The sequence below is a fragment of the Vicugna pacos genome, chromosome 17 (genome assembly GCF_048564905.1).
Source record: "Vicugna pacos chromosome 17, VicPac4, whole genome shotgun sequence".
Classification (NCBI taxonomy): Eukaryota; Metazoa; Chordata; class Mammalia; order Artiodactyla; family Camelidae; genus Vicugna; species Vicugna pacos.
In genome coordinates this window covers 51,512,243-51,526,726 of record NC_133003.1, presented here as the reverse complement: position 1 = coordinate 51,526,726, position 14,484 = coordinate 51,512,243, and the positions used below count along the sequence as shown (strand labels likewise).

The 14,484-nt window shown below is 38.4% G+C and overlaps 1 protein-coding gene across 1 annotated transcript in view; it reads left to right on the top strand.

Annotated features, from left to right (window-relative positions):
- Positions 1–455: 455 nt before the first annotated feature.
- The window catches only part of RAF1 (Raf-1 proto-oncogene, serine/threonine kinase), a 59,408-nt gene continuing 45,379 nt past the window's right edge, over positions 456–14,484 (top strand). The window contains exon 1 of the mRNA XM_072941881.1: positions 456–802. The gene's annotated coding sequence lies outside the window, so the exon portion shown is untranslated. The remainder of the gene's footprint in view (positions 803–14,484) is intronic.

Sequence of the window (14,484 nt, the reverse complement as noted above, 5' to 3'; positions counted from 1 at the left end):
GATGAGAAAACTGAGACTCAGAGAAGTTTAGGGACTTTCCCACATGACGGGTAAGCAGCGGAGCCGCGATGTGACATCTGATGTGTCCGACTCCGGGAAGGACGCGCCACAGCTGGACACTGTCCTCTAAGCTGTGAGTTCTCGGCATGTCTGGTTATCTCTGGGCCTTGTGATGTCGGCAGTCCGGCCTTCCGCCCCCTTCTAGCCCTCAGACCCCTTCGGGGCGGCCAACCGCCTGCCCTGTTCCATCGCCTCTCCGGGTGCCGGTCAGAACCCGCCCTACAGCCTTCCCGAATCCAAAATGGCGACCAGCGCCATCTCCAGGCCACGCCCCTGGGAGGCGGGGCCTGAGTTCAGGCCAGAGCGATGGATGCCCGAGCCAAGTTTGAAGTCGGCGGCGAAACGGGCTCGCGAAGCCTAGAGCTGGTGAGGAGCCGCAGGTCGGGAGGAGGAGCACCGAGCGGAGGGCTCGCTTGCCGGGGCCGCCCGAGACTCTTCATCACGGGCGCTGGGGCCGCCATCTTAGATGGCGGGAGTAAGGCGAGAACGAGCGTGAGACGCGAAGGCTTCCCTGCCGCTCTTCTTGGGCCCCGAAGAGGGCCAGCTGGCCGGGCTTTGGGGCGTGTGCCCTGAGGCGCGGAGCGCGAGTGTGACGATGCAGGGGCTGCCCGGGGCCCCGTCCCCTGGGCTGGGGACGCGCCGAATGTGACCGCCTCCCGCTCCCTCACCCGCCGCGGGGAGGAGGAGCGGACCAGACGCCGCCGCCGGACGACTGGACACGGAGGCGGCCCCGCTCCCTCAGGTAGGCGGCAGGGCCGAGCCCCGGATGCCGGAGGAGCCGGGCGGCGGGGCTGAGGGGGCCGGGTTCCCCGGCGGCCGGGCTTGGGCGGCGCTGACGGAGTGGCCCCGCGAGTGCGGGGCGGAGGGCCCGGGCCAGGCCGCTGTCACCCCGGGTGGCGCTGGGCGGGCGAGGGCCCTGGGGCCCGGTGTCATGGCCGGCGAGCCGAGTTCCCACATCCCCGCTCAGATTTCCTTGTGTTTCGGGGAAACGAGCCAGCGCCACCTCTGTACCCGGTGCACATTCCTTATACTTGGGCAATGGGAAGATCCGTCCAGAGCTGCCTCGGATCTGTGTTGTCACTCAGCTGGGCTAATTTCTTTTCTTTCTCGCGGCAGAGTGGGGGACCTGGGCTTGCAGCTTTTCCCAGGGTCCGTCACACAAGTGATGCCCTTTTCGGGAAGATGAGAGCAGTCGGGGACGCGAGGAGGAAATGGGTCAGTGCTCCACCAGCAAGGCACTGGGGCCTCCCCTTGGGTTTCAGGACTCTGTGGGTTACTAATGAAAGGTTTGGGATGCTTACACTAACGATTGGCCCCGGGATGCTTTGGAATGAAGATCGAGGGCTGCCTTTTGTGTGAAGTGAGAGCCGCCAGGACGCTTCAGTTCTGCAGCTGCAGAGGCTCTGCAGAGCTAGTCGATGCCCAGAGAGCGGAGTTTGGACATCAGGGGAGGCGAGGCGGCTGTGTTCATTCATTGTTCTCTTTCACGGGCTCTGGGTGTGCCTCTGGTATTCATTCTCGGGTGGGAAGAATGGGTAGACTCTCCCGTATCACCTTGAGATGGGACCGGGTTCTAGAGGATCACTCAGTCTAAGTCGCGAATGGATTCAGCTCACGTTCATTGAGTATTTCTGCCTGTCTTGTCCTCTCTGGGCTGAGTGGAGGCAGCCTGCCCTCCGTTCGCTCCCAAGGCGTGAGAACAGTGCGCTGTGATAAGGATGGACTTAGCAAGTGTCTTGAGAATTTGGAACAAGCAGTTTCGCCTGGGGGAGCTGAAGAAGCTTGTACACTGGAGGGGACTTTCGTGCTGAGTTTTGGACTGATGAGTAAGTGCTCATCAGGTAAGGAGACGGAGACAGCATGCTATGCTGAGGAACAGCTGGTCCGTAGGCACGGAGACACTCAGTTGGGATGAGTTAGGGGAGCAGCAAGCAATCTGGGGTGCAGGAAGGAAGTGGTGAGAGATGAGGGTCTAAAACAAAAGTTGGCTAGATTGTGTAGGGTCTTTGTTGAAGGTAGTGAACTGGTTGATTTAATTTGGATTATTTTAAATGAGGGTTGCTGGTTGTTTTTTCTTGCTGATGACTGAGTTTCCTCTTCTTGATGATGTTAAAGCTGACAGTAATTGAAAAGATTGACTTTGTTAAACCCAGCTAAGAACGTTTTGACAAGTGCTTTATGTCAGATGTTTTGCATTGACACTGGCGAATGAACTGAACTCACATTCCGAGGGTTCTCGCGAAAGATTCTTTTAAAGTTACAGTTGCTCACAAAAATGTTTTTTATAAATTTAGTACACTCTACCAGTACATTTTAAATGGCTGTTGAGAATATAAACTAATGTTCCTCAGTCATATAGAAATTGGCAGAATATGTGAAACATCTGAAAAAGTGTAAAATGTGAGTATTTTTAGTTTACTAAATGTTTTACATGGTAAATTGTTTGTTTAGATGGATTCCACTTATGTTATAAAGTCTTTAGCTCTATGAACATAATTTTCCCCAGAGAGCTGTATTGTTGTGATTAATGCTTATGCTAAAGTGATTATTATAAATTAACAGACTTCAGCTAGCATTTCCCAAATCTTTCTTGGGTTGTGATTATTGTATACCACTGAAGAACACTAGAATTCTTTTGGCTTGTTTTCACCCTTATCACTTCAAGGGCTAAGCTGTTTAAAATGCAACAGAACCATTTGACCCAGTTGAACACTGGATACTTGGGAAAATTAACCTGTTACTATTTCTGTTGTAAAATTTATCTTTTAGGTATGTGGTGTTTGTGATATAAGTTGTAATGGAGTTGCTTAGTCTTGTTAAATTCCTGTCAGTAGTTTAAAAGATATGTATGCCTTCAAAGTAGAAGGCTTGACTGACATTCATTATAACATGTTTTATGAGATTTGGTTTAGCAGAAGAAAATAGCGAGAAGCAGGTTAAGCTGGTCATTTATGATGAAAAGTATCTACAAGATGAAATGGAGAATGGTTAAACATTAAGTATTATGTTACAACTCTGAACCTAGTTGCTTTTAGTTTAAAACATGCATTTGTGAAATCCAAAGTAGGTAGTTTGCTCTGAAGATTAAACAACTTCTTGGAAGTTAAATTGGACTTTTTCAGAAGCACTAGATTACTTATTAAATGGAAAATATAATTAATAACTTGTAGTTACTATTTCAAGTAGTCTGTTAGTAGTAGATGTATGATTCTATCACATTTTAATTTCAGGTAAAACTTTGTTAATGACCTGCTGCCTAAAAATAGAAAAATGTTATGTGGGGGAGTGCTTGGGTTTGCATGTTAGGAACATAATAGACCATACATAATAAGCCTGGTCTTGGGAGTAGTTTGTTAGTCAAACAGCATGCCTTAATATTGACTTGCAGAAGAGAATTTTAAATACTGCCTTTGAAAGGCAGTGGACTGATATGACAGTGGGGGATTTATGAAACCACAAAATCGAGCTCTGACTTGAAAAGTTTTTTTTTTTTTTTTAATCTTGGAAGTCACTTCAAAACCAACGACTAGTTGGAAAATTGCTCACCTTGACTTAAATTAAGTGGAAAATCAAGGAACACTGTGTTCATTTAGGATGAGATTGTTTACAGGATTTAGGTTGTCATGTGTGTATATATTTTTGTGTATGGGTGTATAAGAATTCTTATTTCCTAAACTGACTAGATTCAGAATGTAATACTAGGTGTTTGTGTTGTAATTCAGTTAGTATTTCTGGAACAGGGCTCAACTCCCTTGCCTATAATCCTCATGATAGTAATGGCTGGGTATTCTATTCTTGCCTTTAAGTTGTGAGTAAGAATTTCTTAGTTACATATCAAAGTTTTCATCTTGAATTTTACAGTGGTTGAGTCATTCTGTTCCTCCATTTCTCTCAGAATATTTGTGTAGCTCTCAGTGATTTTACTAGTTAACTTCTGATCTGTTAGCTTTTCTTCTAAAATTACTCCTAGAATCTCAGTTTAATCAAGGAAAATGTCAAGTGGGTGTTGTTTCTTTGTTACTCCTTTTGGCCCTGGCTATCTCAAGTCTCTTTGGCAAATCACTCAAGAAGTGTGTTAATTGCTTCACATTCCAATCAGTGTACATAGTTTTTTTTTTGAGGAACACTTGACACACAGTTTTATTTTTAGACCAGATTCTAAGAGATTTTCCTGGATGAGGATTAACAATCCTAAAACTAGTTTGGAATTAAAACCTTTGTGATGTACAGATTGCTTACATTTTTTGGTTAATGAATGGGAAGCTGCAGGCAATGACAGCCAGTGTTTTAGGGGAACTAAATATGTCTGATTTTTTTCTGAGGTCCCTTGTAAACTATACTGGTGACATCTTTTTCCTCTTTCTACCTGTTGGATTTCATTTGCTATCGTTCAGTAGCAAGAGTAAGTACCTCTTTACTGTTTTAGTCAAGATGTTCTCTCCTGTTAATTGTCTTCTAGCCTCCTAAGGAAGGCAAAAGTGATCTGACTTCTCTGAAGTTACTTAATACTGAGTATCACAGTTGGACAAAGTATTTATCTTTCTCCATGTACATTTCTGTTAATGTTTAACTATAGTGATTACTATGTCTTTAAAATTATGAGTTTTCATTTTTAATCTGGGAATTACGGTGGCATCCTTTTCAATCTTAGATAACTTTTAACATCTGACCTTTACCTAGATTTGGGACAGGTGAAGTCCTGAGTTTTCCCTAGAAGAACTTGACTCATGTTCTCTGTGGCAAATCTCAATGGGAAGTTCAGAGGTTCTGGGAGAGGCATTTCCCTGCATCCAAATAGATCATTCAGAAAGGAGCTCCCGTTTGCATATGCAGTTAAGAAATTTTGTTTATCATAGAAAAAACTGGAAAAAGTTCAAATTCTGACAATAATAAAACAATTAAACTGTGGTATAGCTGCTTGATGGGGCACTGTGCTTTTCATTAACTATGGCATATATGAAGCATTTATGACATGGGAAATGCTATATCTGAATAATTACAGTTGTGTTAAAAAAAAACCACAGAACTTAATACAATGAAATATTATTCAGTAATAAAAAGAAATGATGTACTGATACGATAACATTCTCCAATATGTATAAGCCTTGCAAGCATTATGTTAAATGAAAGAAGCCAGTTAGAAAAGACTGCATATTATATGATTCTGTTTATGCGTAATGTCCATAATAGGCAAATCTGCAGAGACAGAAAGTAGATTAGTGATTGCTAGTGGCTGGAGGGAGTGGGGAATGGGCAGTGACTGTGATGGAGAGGTTTCTTTTTGGGGTGATGAAAATGTTCTAAAATAGATTGTGAAATAAAGTAAAAATAAAATTGATTGTGGAGGTGAATGCACATAACTCTGTGGACATAATAAAAGCCGTTGAATTGTACACTTTAAGTGGGTGAGTTATATGGTATGTGAACTATATCTCAAGCTGTTTAAAAAACTCAGAACTTACACATAGGAGAAAACGCACGTAGATGTTAACAGTGGTTGTTAAACAGTACAGGTAAGGTCATGTTTCTCTTTATACTTTACGTATTCTCTGAATATATTGCTTTTATAATAGAAAATACATATAATAAAGTTAAATTAATTCTGTTCATGGTATGGGCCCTTGTGTCACTGTCAGATTATACTGACAACTATATTTTTGAGCTTCTTTCAGCTGTTTTCTGCTTCCTCCAGATTACTTCAGGCTTTTATTACTGTATTTGCCTTGACTGTTATTAGAGCCTTTGAACTGAACTCCTTTTTCTTATTTCTTCCCATGCAAGTGCATTTTCCACAGTACTGCCAGATTATCTTTTTTAATGTGTAGAATCTTAAAAATTAAGTCTCATTAATGTTTTGTTTAGATAATACTGTGACATGCCACAAAATTCAAAGGTTACAGGTAAACTGTGCAGAGTAATTCTGCTTTCACCTTTGTTTCCCGGATACCCAGCTTTCTTACATGCAGGGAGATATGTTATGGGGTTTTTACATAGCTTCTTTTATGATGATGCAAGAATATTCAGGTGTAGATATGCTGGCCTTACTTCCTTTAGCATATTGTCCAGGAGTCTCCATTGGTTTTCAGACTAAGCGTACAGTTCTTGCTTTATGTCTTGCTAACATGGTTTTATTTTACTGTCTTCAGTGGAATTCAGAAGTATTTTTTTTTAGCACCTAAGTAGGTGCAGGCTGATGTGGAGAGTGAATCAGGCAATAAGTAAATAAGGCAAGTTCCTGCCGTCAGTGACCTTATGATGAGAGACTGACTCGATTGCCTCACTTTTATGTTCCTCTTTTAAGTGCCTTTTTGAACACCATCTTCTACATATTATTTCTTGATCTTTTTCTCTCCTTCTCGCTCGTCATTGTTGTGTTTCCTTCCTTGAGTCCCACCTTAAAATCCTTTGTATTTTTCTTACGGTCTTGATTGGTCATTTGTGAGCTTATCATCTCATTAGATTATAAACTCAAATTAATGCTTCCTACTCAATGTGCGATTCCTTATTTATTGATATTGTGAAAACATTTGGGTAGCTCAGGAACCAGGCCTCTGTGCTTTGGTGAAAATATTGAATCTAAATTACAACACTTAATACTGCATTTTATAATATAAACCTAAATGCTTTGTGTAAGTACTTTTTTGGTAGTGTGCACCATAGACTTTATATATATTTATTGTGACATGCATTTTATTAAAGTATTTATTGCTTTAGTATGCTTCTAAAATAAACAGGACTTGATCACATGCACACAGTAAAAGTATTTGATTACTTCTCTCATCTTTTCTTAAGGGACTTTATCTTAATCACCTCTGAATACCCAGAGTTTAGCACGGTGGCTGGTCCCCCTGATTGCAGTTCAATTTGTTGAATGTAAGGTGCTAAATGATGTTTATTGAATTGAATTTTTTGTATAGATGTCTTACATTTCTGGCTAGACTTAAGCTTCTTAGAGGTGAGGCGTGTCTTGTTTATAAATCTCTACTTCTTTTTTTAATTGTTTTTCTGCTGTATGAACAGTCATTTCACATTTTTTAACTTAATTTATTTTGGGGAGAAGGTAATTAGGTTTGTTTATTTACATACTTATTTTAATGAAAGTACTGGAGATTGAACCCAGGAGCGTCATGATTGCTAAGCACGAGCTTTACCACGAGCTATACCCTCCCCCACTAAATCTCTAGTTCTTAAAACTGTCTTAATTATATAACAAATGTTAATTGAATGAGTAGAGATTCACAGGTTAATCACCTGTGGGTTTAGTGCCTTCCTGTTGCTCATCACCCACACACAGATGTTTACAATTAAGAGGATACACTATTTACTAAGCTCACGCTCCAAAATTCAGGGCATCTTTTGAAGGAATTACCTTGCTTAGCTTCCCCCTCTATTGGGCATTATCTGTAGAGTGCTCTAGGTTCTAACTGCTGGCTCCTTGAGGACATTTGCCTGCGTTAAGCAGCTTCACTGGCTCATTGGTTCCAGCTGCTCTTGCCATGCTGACTCTTTTCTTCTGCATTCATAGACTTTATACATGGAGGAATTTTTCAGCCAGAGAGAATGAGAGGATAGATGATCCTCTTCTACCTTCCTTGATCTTAGTCTGGACTGGAATCAGAGAGGTGTCAGTTGTGAGAATGGAGGTCATGTCCTTCAGAGTGACTAGTATTTATCTAGCTATCTGACAATGCAGAATGGGCCCCTTAGTCTTGCTTTTGGGGGTGGTGGTAAACTATATATAACATAAAGTTTACCATTTTAACCATGTTCAAGTGTGCTATTCAGTGGCATTAAGTATATTCCCAGTGTTGTGCAACCATGACCACTAATCTATTTCCAGAATTTTTTCGTCATCCCAAACAGAACCCTGACCAATTATACAATAACTCCTCATTCCTCCCTGCCTTCAGCCTCTGGGAAACCCTCTTCTGCTTTCTCTCTATAAATTTGCCTATTCCAACATCTCACATAAGGGGACTCATACAATATTTATAATTTTGTATCTGGCGTATTTCACTTACTGTGTTTTCACAGTTTATCCATATTATACTGTGTATCAGACTTTATTCCTTTTATGGCCAGATAATACTCCATTACATATATATTTTGTGTGTATGCACATGTGCATGGACACACATAAAATATTTTGTTTATCCATTCAACAGTTGACGAACTCTTGGGTTCTACATTTTGGCTGTTGTTGTTAATGATGCTGTGAACATTGTGTTTACAGGTATCTGTTTGAGTCTCTGCTTTCATTTCTTTTTAGTATATACCTAGGAGTGGAATTATTGGATGGTATGGTAATTCTGTTCAACTTTTGAGGAACTGCAAAATTATTTTCCACAGCAGCTGCACCATTTACATTCCCACCAGCAGTGCATGAGGGTTCCAGTTTCTCTGCATTCTTGCCTACATTTGTTGTTTTCTGTTTTCTGGTAACTGTCCTAATGAATATGAAGTGGCCCTAGATGTTTTTCTTACTGCTAATTAGATTGAATGGGCAAACAGGAAGCTTAGAAAATTGGCTCTATTTGCATCTGATGGACTTTTTTCTCCCTTATAAATATATTTGTATATAATGTTCTTCAAAGAGTTGAATTAATTATACAACTAGTCATCTTTTTTGAAAAAAAGGTTTTCGATAAGCTGTACACATAGTTGTTGTAGTTACCTTCTTTATACCTTCATACCCTTTTAATCTAAAATACATTGTCCCCTGTGAATGACGATTTCAGTTAACCCTGGGTGATAATGAAAAAAAGGGCATTCAAATATGTACAATAAGGTCCCATTTTTATAAAGAAAATCGTTTACATGTACGTATTAAAATGCTACCTACCCCTTCAAGTTTAGATACTAGTGAAACATGCTTTATTGCCTACCTCTTCCTCCAGTCAGTCTCGGAGTGACCTTTCCACCCTTCTAATTCTTACAGTTTTCTTAAGAAGTTACCCCTCCCCCATCACCACAGAAAAAGGTGCCACATTTTGTTGTAGGCCTACCTGTCATCCTGAAAGCTCTCAGTACATAGTCAGTCTTCAGTAAATGGTGATTTTTTTTTTTCTTCTACTTTAAAACCTCCTGGAAGAGTTGTCTTTCTGAGCTTTACATTCTTCAAAGCAGCTAGCAGTTGAAATAGATTTTTAGAAAATGATAGAACTCCTTACTCTTTTCTACTCAGTTCTTTGCCAGGTTGCAGTATATAAAGAGGCATTCTGGTTCTCTGGATTACATATACACATCAGTACTGTTATGTGGTAGATAGTGATTCAAACTCCATGAGAAAGGGTTAGGATAAATATTGTAATTATATCTTTTCTCCATTAATATTTTATTCAGATATTTGTGCATCTAATTTTGTGCAAGGTGCTATGCTGGATGGTGGGGTGTAACAAGATGTAGGAACTACATATAGTTGTTTTCCTTAAGGCATTCATACTTTAGTGTATAATTACATAAGTTACATTTTCATATTGTTTTTTTAAATCCTGTGGCCAAGTAGCTGAGTGTAATTTAGAACTTTAATGAACTAATGGCTAATTTACAGAGAAAACATCTACACCTGTCTTTTCAATTATTCTTGAGAAGTTGATGTAAAATACTTTATGGAAAACAAATCATACTATCAATTTTATAGGTACCTTATGGTAATTCTTATGAGTTCTTTAAGAAAGCCAAGGTACTAACCTTTGAGGGTACCATTAAAGACTAGGGGATCTTTCTATATGAAAGCCATTGACTTCAGAAAGAATAATAGGAGAACTGGCCAAATTGGATGGTTACTTCTTGAAATAGTTTCAGCAAGTTGGAAACATGACAGAGTACCTCTATATCCTGAGGATAAATCTATCTGCTCAAGTGAGAGATGATGCCAGTGTACAGAATAGTGAATTCACTTATTTTATATTTCATGTCTTTATTTTTGAGGAATGCTAATGCTATTTTTAAAATTACTTGTTGGTTATACAGGATTTATCACTGAAACTCATGCCTTTTATGTGGAACAGAAATTAGTGGTACAAGGTTGTCAGTGTTTCCAGGCATTAATTTAGGATGAGATGTCTAGGTGATTTTTATTCCCCCTCCTTTTTCTTTTAGTATGTAGCCATTTTTTACTCCATTGTTACCTGGCCTTCAGAGTGATACCTAAACCATATTTTCCTTGTGCATGGTGTATTTTGGTACTTGTGTTAATGGTATACTTTGTAAATGGCTGTTCGTTTTAAAATGAGCAGTCACTGCCTAAATGAAGAAACAGTGACTGATTTGGAGATGAAAAGTAAAAACTGGGATAAAAAAGGTTCAGACAAAGTAACTTAAGATGAAAATAATGAAAAACTAAGAGTTAAAAACAAAATTGGCTCCAGAGGTCTTTCCATTGTGGAACTGATTGCTTTAACATAATTGTTTTGAACTGATTTTTAAATTTATATTATAAAATTAATGATCTTTTGAAAAAGTTAGAATCTTTTTTAAACTTGGGCAGCCCTGCTTGCTAACTCTTAGAAGGGTAGAGTATCACATTTCTTTATGTGCGTTTATGCTGGCCAGTCATCTGATGAAGTTAGCAGTTTGTGGTCAGAAATTGAGAAAGAGGAGTGAGGAAACTCAAAATATTGACACACATACCACCTTGCAGTGCATCAGAGCGCCCTTTTGGACTGGTTGGGAAACTGAAGCCTAAGCCATTTCCAAACTAGACATATTTTTGTTGCCTAGTTTGGATGAGATGACGTTTTATTTTTAAGTGTTTGAGCATGTCTGTTCAGCAGAAACTTTATGTGTGAGGGTGTTTTTTTTTCCAGTGTGGTGTGACCAACTGAATTTAAAAAAAAAAAAGAACAAAACACTTAATCCTTAAAGGAAGCATGGTATAATCTTAAAAAATTGATCACCCAGTTCCTCAGATGGACCAAGACTGGACTGAAGAAAGGAATGAAGTTAAAGGAGAAATGAAGTGTCAAGTTGCATTATAAGTACATTAAAATAATGAGTATTCAGCTGTTTTTTCGATCTGCCAAAAAAAATATTTTTTAATAGAGCAGGAAATTTTAGCCACCATTCCTCATACTGAGTATGTGTTCTTTTGAATTTTTTATTGCAATTGAAGAAAGTGAATCTATTCTTTTGTCATTCTCAGTTCTCCCTAGCCTTTTAGTTTGACCATCTTAAAATTGAGTGTAATTCTTTTGTTTAAAGATACATTAAAAAAAGGTCCCTAAAGATAATAGCTTACCTTTATCGACTGACTACTACCTGCTCAGTTCTTTTAAGAGTTCAGTTTAATTCTTAACCCTTCCGTCAGCTTGACATAGTAGGTACATTATGATCCTTATTTTAAAAAGGAAGAAGTAGAGAGATGGAGTAAATAACCTAAACATGGGCAGTCTGCTTAACAAGAGACTAAGGGATTTTCTGGGTTAGTTTTAGCTTCATCCTACATCCTATCTGCACCTTAGAATTTAACCCCCAAGTGTGGTGCAAACTTCCTGTTTCTGTTAGGGTTCTGGGAAGGCCCTCTTCTTCATACGTTTCTTTATAACTTAGGGTAGTTCCGTTTCCTTCTTGTAGGCTTTATGCTATTAACTCCACCTCATCTCTGTCTTACTTCTTCAACTAAATTATAAAATTATTGAGGGCAAGGATCAAGTCTTAACCTAATTTGCCTCTGCAAGAACTTCTTTTTCATAGGGCCCTCAGAGACATCCCTTTTGAAGGGTTATCTTTCCTAAACTTTTGTTGACCTGAGTAGAAATAATTATTTCCATTACTTTTTTTCTGTAAGGTGATAAGGAATCATTTTGTTGTGACTTTGTGTGTGAAAACTTTTCTTTAAATAATACATATTTAGTTTAGGGATCTAGTTTAAAATAGCATTTTAGAAATATTCTTTTTAAAAAATACTTCTCTTCACCACTAATCAAAATTTCATAAACTTCTAGGACCTATTTGTTACTTACATTTTTATAAAACAATTGTGGGCTCACACTAAAGCCTTTAATCTAAAGTTTGAGATGATTAGGGATACTCACCTAATGTTTTGTCTTAAATATTTACCATTTAATGGAGAGACTTCCTCTTTGGAAAGTTCTGTGCGAATTTTACCAATTCTTGTGAGAGTGTTTAAGTTGCTTGGAATTTTATATGACAGGTTAATACTGTGAAAAGTGAGCTTAGTGGAAAGATTTCTAAAATGATTTATTGGCTTTTATCATTTTAATAGTTCAGTATACAACTGGGTAATCAAAACTGAGTAGATACAAGTCATGGAAATAGTGTTAGTGTTCTGATCAGAATGGCTGTTGGACTCATTACAAATTATATACTTTGTTTCATTGCTACCATTTCTCCATACACACAGCCTACTTTCTAATTTTCTGACTTAGAAAGATACAGTGTTAAAATATTTTAGTTAACTGATTAAAATATGAACTGACATATTCTTTAAATAAAATTGTAAGCCATATGTAGTTAATAGAGCTACTTTTAACTGTATTTTACTTAAAGAACAGTGAAATGGTATATTTTACACTTCTTTTAGGATTGTCACTATGAATTGTACATGACACTTGGTTTATTTTGCTTATCTTTGACAGTAAATCTTGTATTAAAATTTCTCCTGTGCTGGAGAAATAAAAATAAGAAGCTTTTTGAGGAAATGCTAAATCCAAGCAGAGAGAGGGGTATTTTCCGAACAATTGCATTGATTAATTGTAGGTAATTTTGGAGTGTGTTGTTGTTTTCGGGTTCCGGGTTATAGACTAATGGGTAAAGCCCCTGGGAGTGCTACTCCAGGCAGGCCCTGCACAGGCTCTCTGGGAGTATGGAGACAACCTGCAAGACCAAGTGAACGAGATCGCATATAGTCTGTGTTACTCCCCCACGTAGTGTGAGAGGTAAACAGTTGATATTACTTTGGAACCTGGGACTTAATTTTGGAACACAGTAACGTGGTTGTTAAGAGGTTTAGGCTTTTTAATTTTTAAAAGTAAGTTTGGTTTATTTATTTATTTAACGGAGGTGCTGGAGACTGAACCCAGGACTGCGTGCATGCTCTGCCGCTGAGCTATACCTTCCCCTCCCAAGAGCTTTAGGCTTTGAACTCAGAAAAACGCAGGCTGGAGCTTTAAGGGCTATCTAGAAGAGTCCCTGATTGTTGTATGTCATGATAATAGGTCACATTTACTATCTCAGGTCAACACTGTGCACTTCATATGTTACTTAATTCTCACATCTTATAAAACATGCCAAGTGGAGGAGAATGAAATACAAGTAAATCATAAATTGAGATGTCAGTAAGTAAAAGGCTATTTAAAAGTATATGCACCTTAATATATTCAGGTCATTTTTGCCAGTCATAGACTTTTAAAACTCTTGCTACCAGTTCCTCTTCCTCCTTTCTCTGCTCTCAAACCAAGGAGAAACTCATAGCAGCTAGACAATAAATAAATTACAACAGAATTTTTACTCTAGGGCAGTGCCCAGGTTATTTTGATGTATAGGAATTCTTTTGTATTGACTAACATTCAGAATTAGTGAGTCATGGTTTGTAGTTCAACAGCCTTCTAATTACATGGAGATTTTATCTAACCTATATTTATTACCAACTCTGGGGAGAAAATTTTTACAGTGAAGATAAAAAAGAATGACCTAGAAGTAGTTTATAGACTTCATTATATTTGTCTTACGTCTTTATCCATTTGCTGCAGATTATAAGTTAGCTTTCTGAATAAAAGATTATATTTTTGAAAAACCTTAATAAAACATAATGGACCCTTGGGGAAAAAAGGTTATACTTTTGATACACTCTATTCTGTATCATTTAATGGATAAGAAGCAAGAAAGTCCACGTGAAAGAAAGTATGAGTTGTATTCGTCTGCAACTACTCTAAGGTAATAGACTTAAACTAAATCATTATTTAGAAATGAAGTAAAAATCTCAAATAAGAAGAAAATTTAAATTGCTTATGATACCTAAGACATGTATTTTCCTTTGTTCCACTTACAGGTCTGATACATTATTTATAAATAACATTTATTTCAAAATAGTGTAATGGTAACAATGTTAAATGATTCTGTTTTGTTTTTTAGGTCATTGTGTTAAAATAGAGCTGTAATTTAGGATCTGAAGACCTAAATTTTTTGTTTGTTTTGCTTCTCTTTCATCACTAAACCTTTGAGCTTCACGTTTTCTTCATCTATAGAAGAGCTGAGAGTAATACCTGCTTTAGTCTGCTTAATTCTCACCGTCCTGTGAGATAGTGGAAAGGAACGCTGAATAAAGTTCTGTAAAATTTTAAGTTCTCCCAGCTGAAAGAAACTTTCTGTAATCAATCCCAGTCACAGAACACAGTACTACATTCTCAGAAACTAGGTTTTAGGTAGATTGTTTAAGAATCTCTTGAAAACTTCGTTTAACAC